This window comes from Leiobunum rupestre, chromosome 10 (assembly GCF_980474605.1).
Source record: "Leiobunum rupestre chromosome 10, qqLeiRupe1.1.hap1, whole genome shotgun sequence".
NCBI lineage: Eukaryota > Metazoa > Arthropoda > Arachnida > Opiliones > Sclerosomatidae > Leiobunum > Leiobunum rupestre.
Genome location: NC_143393.1, coordinates 12,829,194 through 12,840,806, shown reverse-complemented (window position 1 = coordinate 12,840,806; position 11,613 = coordinate 12,829,194). Strand labels below are relative to the sequence as shown.

At 31.1% G+C, this 11,613-nt stretch overlaps 1 long non-coding RNA gene across 1 annotated transcript; it reads left to right on the top strand.

The window, feature by feature from the left end:
• The first annotated feature begins 3,916 nt into the window (after nt 1-3,916).
• On the top strand, nt 3,917-11,320 carry LOC149923740 (uncharacterized). Its single transcript, XR_016477040.1, has 4 exons — nt 3,917-4,026; nt 5,024-5,060; nt 10,425-10,496; nt 11,165-11,320. It is a non-coding gene; the product is annotated as an uncharacterized LOC149923740 (long non-coding RNA).
• The last annotated feature ends 293 nt before the right edge of the window (nt 11,321-11,613 follow it).

Sequence of the window (11,613 nt, the reverse complement as noted above, 5' to 3'; positions counted from 1 at the left end):
ATCATTTGGCTTGCTGGCTTCGTTTTATGGATGATATATTTTTTGTATGGAAGGGAGACTTGGATTCATTAACGACTTTTCACAATGATTTAAATAATTTACATAACTCTATTCACTTCACTCTTGAACTAGAAGTTAACCACGAAATTCCTTTTTTAGACCTATTTATTAAAAATGTTAATGGTAAACTAACCTTTTCATTATTCCAAAAGCCTACTCATTCAAAAACCTTTTTAAACTTTAATTCAAACCACCCCAACCATGTAAAAACATCAGTCGTAAAAGGTTTAAAACACCATATTGAATCCATATCTGATAACCCAATTGCGGATAAATTAAAAATTAAAAATCAGTTAATTGAATCAGATTATCCAAAAACACTTATAGAAACCATATTTGACAGAAACTTAATCAGCATGCCTTCTGATATGAAAAGTAAACCTAAAGAGGAGGTTTTAGTTTTACCCTATATACCTAAAACCACAGAGAAACTTAAACGTATTTTGAAAAATTATAAAATAAACTTAGTATCAAAAACCACTAATATACTAAAAAATCAAATTTCTCATTTAAAACCTAAAATAGAAGATTCCGCCATTCGAGGCGTTATTTATGAAATCCCTTGCTCATGTGGAAAAACGTATATTGGTGAAACAAAACGTTCCATTTTAGACAGGATACGTGAACATAAATCCTGCGTGGCTAAGGGCGATATGAATAACGGAATTTCAAAACATATTTGGTCTACGTTAAACCACTCTATTAAATGGGATGATTACAAAATTTTAAAACGGGAAACCAATTGGTACAAAAGAAAATTCTATGAAGGATTGTATATTCGTAAACTAGGTAATTTAAATTTAGATAAAGGATGTCAAGAAGTAACTAATTGGGGTAATATTGTGATTTAAAATTTTATTTTATTTTATATTTATATTTTAATAATTCACACTGACTTACATATACTTTGGATTTATCGGTTACATTGATTCTATTACACACGTAAATTGTTAAAATCAGTAAAACTTTTGTTTATTTTTTAACACGCTGACCTTCTGCTCGCGTGATATTAGAACTTGAATATGGCGCGTGGTAAAATTTTAAATCAAATTAAAACTAACGAACGACTGAAGAAGAGCCTCGGCTCGAAACGTCTTGTATAAAATAAGTTTTATCTTCTAATACCATGCCGTTTTCTCTGAATTAAACATAATTTCTACTAATATTCACCATGGTAAATAATAAGTTTAATATATAGTAAAAAAACGTTATGAAACCGAAAGCTCCTTGTAAATTCTTATTAAAACGTCGGGTGGCGCGCGGCGCGTAGCGCGCGCGTAAAAAAATATTTTTATTTCGATAATAAGCCTAATATTATGATTAAAAACCTCTGGTTGGAAAACTTCTACAAGTAAACAGAATCCCTCCACTTCAGTTCCTTCTATTTTAGGAATAAAACTACAGCTTTGATTTGCCCCAAATTGCTCGTGCCACGGAGGAGAAAATTCGCCGAAAATATCAGGATTTTGGGGAGCGAAAAAGGTCAGTTTCGGACTCAAAGTTAATACACTTAGGCTTGAAAATTTGTTTCGACGATGACATTTTTGGAAAGAGAACGCCCTGGGCTTCAAAACAAGCCCGCATTCATTCGTTTTTATTACTATCGATTTTTCGTGCAACCAACACTTTAACTGTTTCTTCTTCAATCGTGCTACATAATGCAAACGAAATTCTGGGATGTCATTTAATCATTACAAAACAAGAAGGTACAAAAATCACACGACTAATAAGAAGGTAAACATTTGGGAAATACTTGAAATAATAGTTAAAAACGTGGGATAAAATTCTAAAACAACTCAGCACCTGTTTGATGTGGAATTTCTGGTGCATTTTCACCGAAGGAGGAAAAGCAGATAAGGCTGGCAATATTAATTTTTTAACAATATTTCTGGTGCTATATTTGCTCTTAATTTAATAGGAATTTTATTTTAATAAAATTAGGAGTGATTGTGTTCAAAACAGTTTGGAAGGCAAGAAAGAATAATTCACCATTCACAACTTCATAATTAAAGGAAAAGTTCAGGTTGGGTAAGATTTTGGATTTATTTGAAAGATCATGTTTAAATAAACTCACAAATATCAGTCGTAAAATTATATCTTTTTTATGACGAGAAATTAATTTTTAAACGAGCCAAATTTTCCCGCCAAGTGATCTGCCATTTTGTTTCACGGTGACGTTTTAGGCCTTTAATCACGCGCTGTTGGCGCTATAACAGCGCTCTGTTGCCTGCGAAAGAAAATGGCAGCTCACTTGGCGGGTAAATTTCGCTCGTTTAGAAATTAATTTATCGTCATTAAAAAAAGATACAATTTTACAACTGATATTTTCGAGTATATTTAAACATGATCTTTCAAATAGACCCAAGTTTTACCCAATCTGGACTTCTCCTTTAAGAAATGAATATACCGTAAGCTCTGAATTTATAATAATAATTTAATATTTGACTGGACACATTGTTTCATTTATTTTTGGATATATATAGACTTGCCACAAATATTTATAATTAGAGAAGTTCATTAAGAACTATGTCGTGTTGCGAGAAGACTTAAGTCCTTAGCTGAGACCGTTTTACACAAAGCAAATTTTAAATTTATTTAAAATAAACTATTATATAAACACCAATGATGTTTAATTTTAGTTTGAAACTGAACTATTTAATGAACATTTTATAATTGTTTGTTTAATTTTCCACTAAATTTATTGTGCTAATAAACTAAATTTAAATTTCTTTGTGAAATTTTTTTCTTCTCCTATTAGCTTAAATATCTAAGTTAGTCTAGAATAAGTCTTAAATATCTAAGTTAGTCTAGAATAAGTCTTAAATATCTAAGTTAGTCTAGAATAAGCCATAAATATCTAAGTTAGTCTAGAATAAGTTTAAATATCTAAGTTAGTCTAGAATAAGTCTTAAATATCTAAGTTAGTCTAGAATAAGTCTTAAATATCTAAGTTAGTCTAGAATAAGTCTTAAATATCTAAGTTAGTCTAGAATAAGTCTTAAATATCTAAGTTAGTCTAGAATAAGTCTTAAATATCTAAGTTAGTCTAGAATAAGTTTAAATATCTAAGTTAGTCTAGAATAAGTCTTAAATATCTAAGTTAGTCTAGAATAAGTCTTAAATATCTAAGTTAGTCTAGAATAAGTCTTAAATATCTAAGTTAGTCTAGAATAAGTCTTAAATATCTAAGTTAGTCTAGAATAAGTATTAAATATCTAAGTTAGTCTAGAATAAGTCTTAAATATCTAAGTTAGTCTAGAATAAGTCTTAAATATCTAAGTTAGTCTAGAATAAGTCTTAAATATCTAAGTTAGTCTAGAATAAGTCTTAAATAACATCCTTAGGAAGTGCCCTTGACATCTTTTAGGCTTTTTTCGATATCCTTTGCACAGAGTTGATATTTCTTATCTATTTTACTGTGAATCTGAAAATGTATGTAATTGGATTTTGTTGGAAAGTGTACAATAAGGTTTCGAACGTAATAAGCTACCAGCATGACCTAGTTTTTCTGTCTAGCAACTGTTCGTTTTCATATACAAATAAAGTTAGCGTAAATTTTATATGGGTTTTACAAACAATTGTTGGCATAAATAAAATGTGTGTACAAGTCCACTATAAATTTACTAACCAAACCGTTCAAATACTTAAACAATAATTAATGAAAATATAATTGAAAGTAGGCCGTATCTGCCATAGGAAAAATGTACTTAAATAATTGAATAAAGAATCAAATCATTACTTTTTTTAAAACAATTAAAAGCATAAATTTAAAGGAATATAACGCGCATCTGGAAAAAGAAATACCGGCAATAAATTAATGCGAAAATTCGCTTTTTTAAATGCAGCTTTTCTAACTGTTTAAATTAATTGAACATGCACAGTAAACCCTAAAGTTAACTTAAACGGAAAGTGACAGCAAAAGGGAAAAATTTATAAGAATCTCCAATGAGTTTATTAAATTTCGTTGTAAGTATACCTTTGTTTACTAGAGTAAGGAATATTTAGAATTGGCCTTCTTAAGTTCTATTACAATAAAATATGTATAGTTTATTCCTTCCTAAAGGCGTGATAATTTTATGTTCCTTTTTTTTTCTGACTCCAACAGTTCGACAATATCTCTACTAGTGCCAAACATATTGTTGTTCTGAAAAATGGTGCCATAGCTTTTTCGTTAACTTTTCTTATAGTCGATAAGATATTTCTTACATTTTCCGAACAGTATTTGGTGCTAAACCTGGTACATCAACACTAAAATTTTAATTAGAAACGATGCCACTTTCCATGATATAAGTATAAAAAAGTTTTTTGATCCCCGTTTTTAGCCTTTTGAAATATTAATAAATCAGCACGAATACAATAACTACACTTGAGTTTTGACTTCAAATTCTATTAATTCATCAAGGAACTACACCTCATCTGACTTTAAAATAGTAAAGTTTTTGAAAATTAGTTAAAGTTGATATTTAATCTAACGGCTATGTTAGCCTTCATTTCCCAACAGTTTTAAGAAATATAAAAAATAATTTCAGTAACTAATTAATCTGCATTTGCTTCGATATTTTCAAAATATAACATCGTTTAAATCACTTATTTTACTATGCACAGTAATTTCATTAAAAAAATTGTGATTTTCTCTCATACCAACCATTGCCCTTTCATACTCGTAAGAGCAAAATTTAGGCAGCCAAAGCTTTCGTACTTATTTTACGTAAAGGAGAATAATTGTCAAAATCACCACTATGAAACGTTGCTCCGTGAAAGGACTTGGCACGGACGACAATGAAGGCTCCTCCATTTTGGCACGAAATTTAATGTTTTTAAATAAGTGATTTCTAGAAAAATTTTTGATTATTTTTATCAAGTTATTTTTATCCAGAATGATTGAAATTTATATAGAACATTTTTTCAATCCAGTGATAATGACTATCACCATCATTTAAATTTATCTATTTATTCGTTGTAGGTTCCTTTACTTCTAGCTTTGGCTTTTATATCGATAGGTATGATTTGGCTTTAGCTTTATTTTTTATATTGTTTAAGCAAACGAAGCTATGTTAATAGGCTTTGTCGGTCTCAAACGAAAATGACACGCAGCGCCTCTCTTGGCGAGTTCGCGCGTAACTTGGTTAAAAGTTTTTCCCCGCCCCATTGAAATTTAGGTAAAGTTGGCGATAATAAAACGTTAATTAACCCATCGACAAACTACTACAGGACGCGTAATGTAACCCCCAAACCCCCCCCCCTTAAATACGCCCTTGGCAGCCGCCTTAGAGGTAGAGCTTCGTTTGTTAAAAGGTAAAACTAACGTAGTACAACTGCCAAATTGAATTTTATTAATGTTATTAGTGTAGCTATAATTATTATTATCTTTTTACCAGCATCTGGTTATTATTATTAGAGTTGTCAACTAAATCATTGCTATTTGTTTGGTTGTTGCCTATTGTAATTACATCAAAATTATTTTGGACAATAACTTTTCCGCGATCATTAAAGATAACCACCTAGAGGTGCACAAACAGTAACTTTTGTTATATATTTATTTTAAATATAAATGGAATAATGTGTGCTTACTTTTCCATTGAGTTGAATAGGATTTGGGTTTAGTTTTGTGGGTCCTTCCTTATCAAGAAAATTTTTGGAACAAACATACCGAGGAGTTTTGGAGTAGTAAAATATTTCAGTGGAAGCGAAGTCCCAAACGTCCCAACCACTGGCTTTCAACCAACGTTGTTTTGTAGGGTTTGGATACCGATAAATTTTCAAACTTGCATCTTTCTGTAACCGTGTATCACTCTTACAATCACCATAAAAGCATGTTTTAGGTGCCATTGCGAAAGTTAATTAAAAAAACTCTGAAAATCACACCGCAAAGGGTATCGCCATCTTGTACTAGATTTTTAACTCCCACGAATGACACACGGGGGCATAGCAGTCGAATAGCGCGACAGTTAAACAAGAAATCCTCTATGGGGCTTTAGTATAACATTACGAGTCCTGTAGTAGTTTGTAGTTTGTCGATGATTAACCTACCAAATGATATAAGAAATATTCCCCTGACAATTTTTCCCGTTTATATGAACTTAAATGTAATATAAAATCGTCTTGAATAATCGTTTATCGTTTAATAACATTCAAAAATAATATTTTTAATGCGCCATATAGATAATCGAACATCTGCTCGTTTAGGTAAAGTTTGCGTTGTCAACGCGCGTATTAGAAAGCAAAATGATATTTTAGAAAGTAGGTTGTAATTCGGAACGATATTAATACTTTTCGCGAATTTTGTCATCAGTGAATTACAAATATGACTTGAAATAAGTTTCAATGTTTATTTAAAAGCTAGTTTCATAACTTTTCATGGATTGGTTCGTTCACAATGTATCTTTAAAGCGAGGGGCAGTTCACTCCTTTTTGGAGCGCAGATTTAATCGGATTAAATCCGATTAAATTTATTAAATTGAGTTAATCACGATTAAATTTTTAATCCGATTTAATCACGATTAAACTTTTTAATCCGATTTAATCTCGATTAAACTTTTTAATAATGATTTAATTTTTTTAATCACGATTTAATCGGCTTAATCATGATTAAATCTAGTTAATCATGATCCGGTTTTAATAATTTTTTTGTATCGCCATCTAATCTTACATCGATAAAATTAAACCAATTAACTTTACTGACGTTTATAATTTGGAGTATTTAAATCTAAAAATAATATGCCTACTGGAACAGCCTAAAATGTAATTGTTTTGAAAATAGTAACATTTATTATCACAGCTTAGTAACAACAATAGCAGGTACAGTAATTATTTGATAGGAACATCACACTGAGAGTATCACGCTTGTGATATTTGCCACAGTTTAGTGCTTCGGGTCTTTGGACGAGCGGAGGCTTCGTTCGAGGCTTTCCCAGGAACTTTCTTCTTCTTCTTACTGGAAAGACGTTCGCGTTTTTTTAAAGATTTTATAAATGATAAGAAATCTTCATTCATACGAAGTTCCATCGTCGAGGTAATTGAAGGCTTTTCGATATCAATACATCCATGATTTTTCATAGGAACCAGGGACAGCTTTCCTATTAAATCCCACAGATACCGCGAACATAAAACCCCCAAGCCTCTACCACCTTTTAGTGGAGCAGTTGTTGGTGCATAGTTCCTTGTCTTTTCCACTCGAATACGTAAATTTCAACACGAGTCCAATTAAAAAGCCATCACCTTCAATTTTTTTAAAAGTCACCATTCTACAATTGAAATGTCTTGCCTCTTGGATATTTCCACTAATTGAGTCTGTTTAATAGAACTTGCTGTTTGAAGCTCCTTCGCTGCGACCCTTAATCGTGATTTAATCCTGATTTAATCGCGATTTAATCCATTTAATCATTTTAATCATGATTTAATCGGATTTAATCGGCCAAGAGCGCAGATTTAATCATGGGAGTGAACTGCCCCTCGCTTTAAAGTATTCGAAAATTTTAAGGCGGTGAATGTAGCCCAGTCTTAAGCCTCGGTTTAATCTACCCCATATTTTGAAACGTAAAAACCCGATTACTATCGTTAAATGCAGTGGCGTAGTAATAATTTGATGGGCCCGTGGAAAATTTTTCTTTGGGGCCCCTAATGCTTAGCTAAAAATATGGCAAAAATTAAAATTTTATTAAAAATTGATCTTTTATATTTTACACTGTTAAAGTAGTACATGTACGTAGTTGACGTTAGTTCAAAAAATTTAAAATGCACGACGGATACAGAACATATATAATAGTACGTAGTTAACTTTCAACAACTATTTTTTAACTGGTTAAAGTTGATATCTACAGTTCGACTAGAGTCTAGGAATAGGAGACTAGAGCGAAGTTCATTTTCACATAATTATGTTTCATTATGTGAAATGTTTCTTTCTTGCTGCAAATTGATTGATTAGTTTATCAGTATTTAACTGACGTGCAGTGTCTTGTTCGATTGTTAGCAATGCCAACCCCGATAGCATTTCTTGCCTCATGCTACTTCTCTGATAGTTTTTAATTACTTGGTATTATTAGAAAAAGTAGTAATGCCGTGTAGAGTTCAAGGAAACTGGCATACAAAGAGTGGTTATCCATGATGAATAAATTGGGAAACTCTTTTACGGTTGAAACCTTTCGGATATCTTCTTTCAATGCACACCTCAAACTGAGAATTTCTGGTACAAATGAGTTACATAAATCTTTAGGATAAGCTTTTACAAGTTTCTCAGCTTGAAAGTTCGGTATCGGTTAATTTTTTAAACTTATCGGATTTATTACGTTAAATCTTGCCACAATCTCATTTAAACCAGTAAATAGAAATTTAAGCTGATCGATGATAATATCTAAAGTTCGGTAAATATGTTAACTCTAAAATAACTTTCAGGATCCGTTATGCGCTAATCTTCACATAATTCATCGAAATGTTTTTTAATCCTCCTTTGTCTTTTCATTTCAAACTCTGGCCGAATGGACCAGCTCCTCGTAATAACCTTCGCCTCGGTTAACATGTTCTTAAAATTATTCCTAACACTAGCGAGTATATCACGAATTTAACCTAGTACTTTTTTATAAAAAAGCCTGATGTTAAAAGGCCCACATCGCCTAAATTATATTTTAAATCGTTTTACGAAAAGTAAGTAAAGTAAGTAGTTACTAAAATACTAAATAATATTTTTTATATTTTTTTATTTTGAAAATGTGTTTCGACCAAGGCATGACGTTCCCGCCCGATGGGCCCTCTCGGGGTCCGAGGCCCGCGGAATTTGCCACCCAGGCCACCCTATTGCTACGCCACTGGTTAAATGATGCCAAACGCTAATTGTAATACGAAACAAATAACGAAATACGTGGGATTTTTGGCGTGAAATGGACTTAGAATTTTTTTTTGAGAATCTACGTATAGAAAAGGTCAAGCTCTTTTGGTAGGCAATCGTATATTTAACGTTAGGGAAACAGTTAACGAAGACAGCTCAGTAGGGCAATGCACACGAGAGACGTCGGTGACTAAAAAAGTCTACGATATAACAGTTAATGTAAGTAATTTAATTTGAATTGTCACATAATTTCTATAAAATATTACTCTAGATTGTACAAGATAGAAGTATTTAAAATTCACCGGGAATCACCCCTCTCTCCCTAGATGTATAAATAGGCATATCCATGAACTTTGAGCCCGCCTATTTCGAAAATAAAAAGATGAAATCTTTATTTGGGTTTCTTTTAAATTCATTTATTATGGAAAAATGTTAATCAAATATTTTTTCTAAAAACGATTTGTTAATTTAGTTTAAATCATCGCTACATTTACATTACGGGAATTGTAATTTTAACCAAGTTACGCGCGAGCTCGCCCCTAGAGGCGCTGAGCGTCAATCGCTCTTACTCTATAATCTTGTTAAAATTTTCAACTGTAAAACTAGTTTATGTTTCAGTCCAAGATCCACATAATAATTAAATAATAATTTAACAATAATTAAACAATAATTAAATAATAATTAAATAATAATTAAACAATAATTAAACAATAATTAAATAATAATTAAACAATAATTAAACAATAATTAAACAATAATTAAATAATAATTAAATAATAATTAAACAATAATTAAACAATAATTAAATAATAATTAAATAATAATAATCAGGTAGGCTAATACCCAAGGCACCACCATAGGCCCAAGTCATCGAGCCACTTTTAATGCCTTTAAACAGGTGGCCGGGTTAAAATGCGTAGGAGGGTGGTGACAAGCCCTACATGCCACGGGAGCCAACAGCTTCTTACACTTACTATTACCGTTAACCTCTACAAGTTTTTTTTGGAAGGGGAAACCGAAGAACTCGGGGGGAAACCCCTTAACCAGTGGGGAGATAACTTGCAAACTCAACGCAGAAGGAGTGGCTCCGAGTTTTCACCCAGGGCTACAAGCTGCGATCGAACTCGGCTCCTCTTGCAGCAAGGCGAAAGTGCTAAACACTCCGCCAACCTACTACTAAGGCTGCACCATCCGGTGAAGAACGTGTAATGACCACCATGGGCGATCTAATAATACTTTCTGTCTGTGAAATTTTAAGTACAGGTTTAGTAGTAGCTTTTGGGTTATTTCCATGAATTAAAATATTTTTTACTTCATTTTACATTAGCATTCAAGCTTATAGTTATAAAATTAACCTTGGTTATAGGTAGAAATTAAAAAAATTGAGATGACATTAATTTTAAAATAAATTATTTGAGGGTAAAGCTTTTTTTTAAATAAATTTGAAGATCAAAAGTTTAAAAGCCAATTCCATATGTTTAAACCAACATGCTTTTTAGTGTCCATGATACAATTTCTAAGTCTTATTTTCATCTTTGTTTAGGTAAAAGTAATCCATCGCTAAGCTATGAATTTAAAGTTGACTGTGACCAGTGTCCAGGCCAGCGAAACTATAGTAATAAAGTTCATTATTATTTACATTTATATTTAAAATACGTTAGCACTAAAAAAGTTTAAATAATGTCTTAGAATGGAAAAAAAGATTTATTGTCGGATGGAAAGTTATAAATTTTAATGAATAAACAAATACTTGAGCAGGATGTCGATATTACAGGACGCGGAAGAGTTAAGAATAGGAAAAATGTTGTTTCTAAGAATTGATATATCCAAAAACTTTCGAAAATATAATTATTTTGTATTAAAGCCCAAATTTTACACAAATCATATCAAATTTAAGTCATCTAAATTTTTAATGACACAGGCACTTTCCGTATAGAAAATACATAAATAACAAATTCAATTTAAATTTTCATTTCTTTTGTGTTTTTGAACTGGCAAATTATTATATAAAACGTGTTTTTATAGTTTTTAATAAAAAGTTAGTTCTTGGGCAGCTGGCTAGGTTTAAAATGACGTCTTAAACATTGATTTAAACTTATGAACAGAAATCTATTAAGAAGTGTTCAAAAATTAATTTAAAGTTAAAAAATCTACGCTCGAATCGCTTTATAAAACAAAAATTTAGTTTGTTATGAATTATTTTTTAAATTTATGCTTAGTGTGACTATTAACACTGCTTTGTATTTTAATAGTTGTAATCTATTAATATTTGTTTTTTTAAAGTACTTTGCATTCCTGGTTTAAATTGTTGGGACGAAGACCTAAAGCAAGATTTTTGTCACTGGTCTTGTAACGGACCAGGGCGTTAATGCTTTGTTTGAAGTTTTGGTATACAACAAGGAAAAGAAATAAAGATAAGAATCAATAAGAAACGTTCAACTGTGTTTTTAATTTTTTGTTTGCACATTTTAGCTATTCTTAAAACAAATACATCAAAATCATTAAATTGAGCCCAAAATATCCACAATAGACCGTTTTCACCCTGACAGACATAGTTTGAAGGGGATGATAGTAGCCTTCTACCAAAAGAATGATGAAATCACACAAATACTCTATTAGCCATCCATTCTTCTTTTAAAATTATGGTTGATTTGGAATTGGATAAAATATTTTTTATATTTTTTTAAATTTCATTGCTTCCAAAAAAACAATTAAACATTTTATTCAGACCC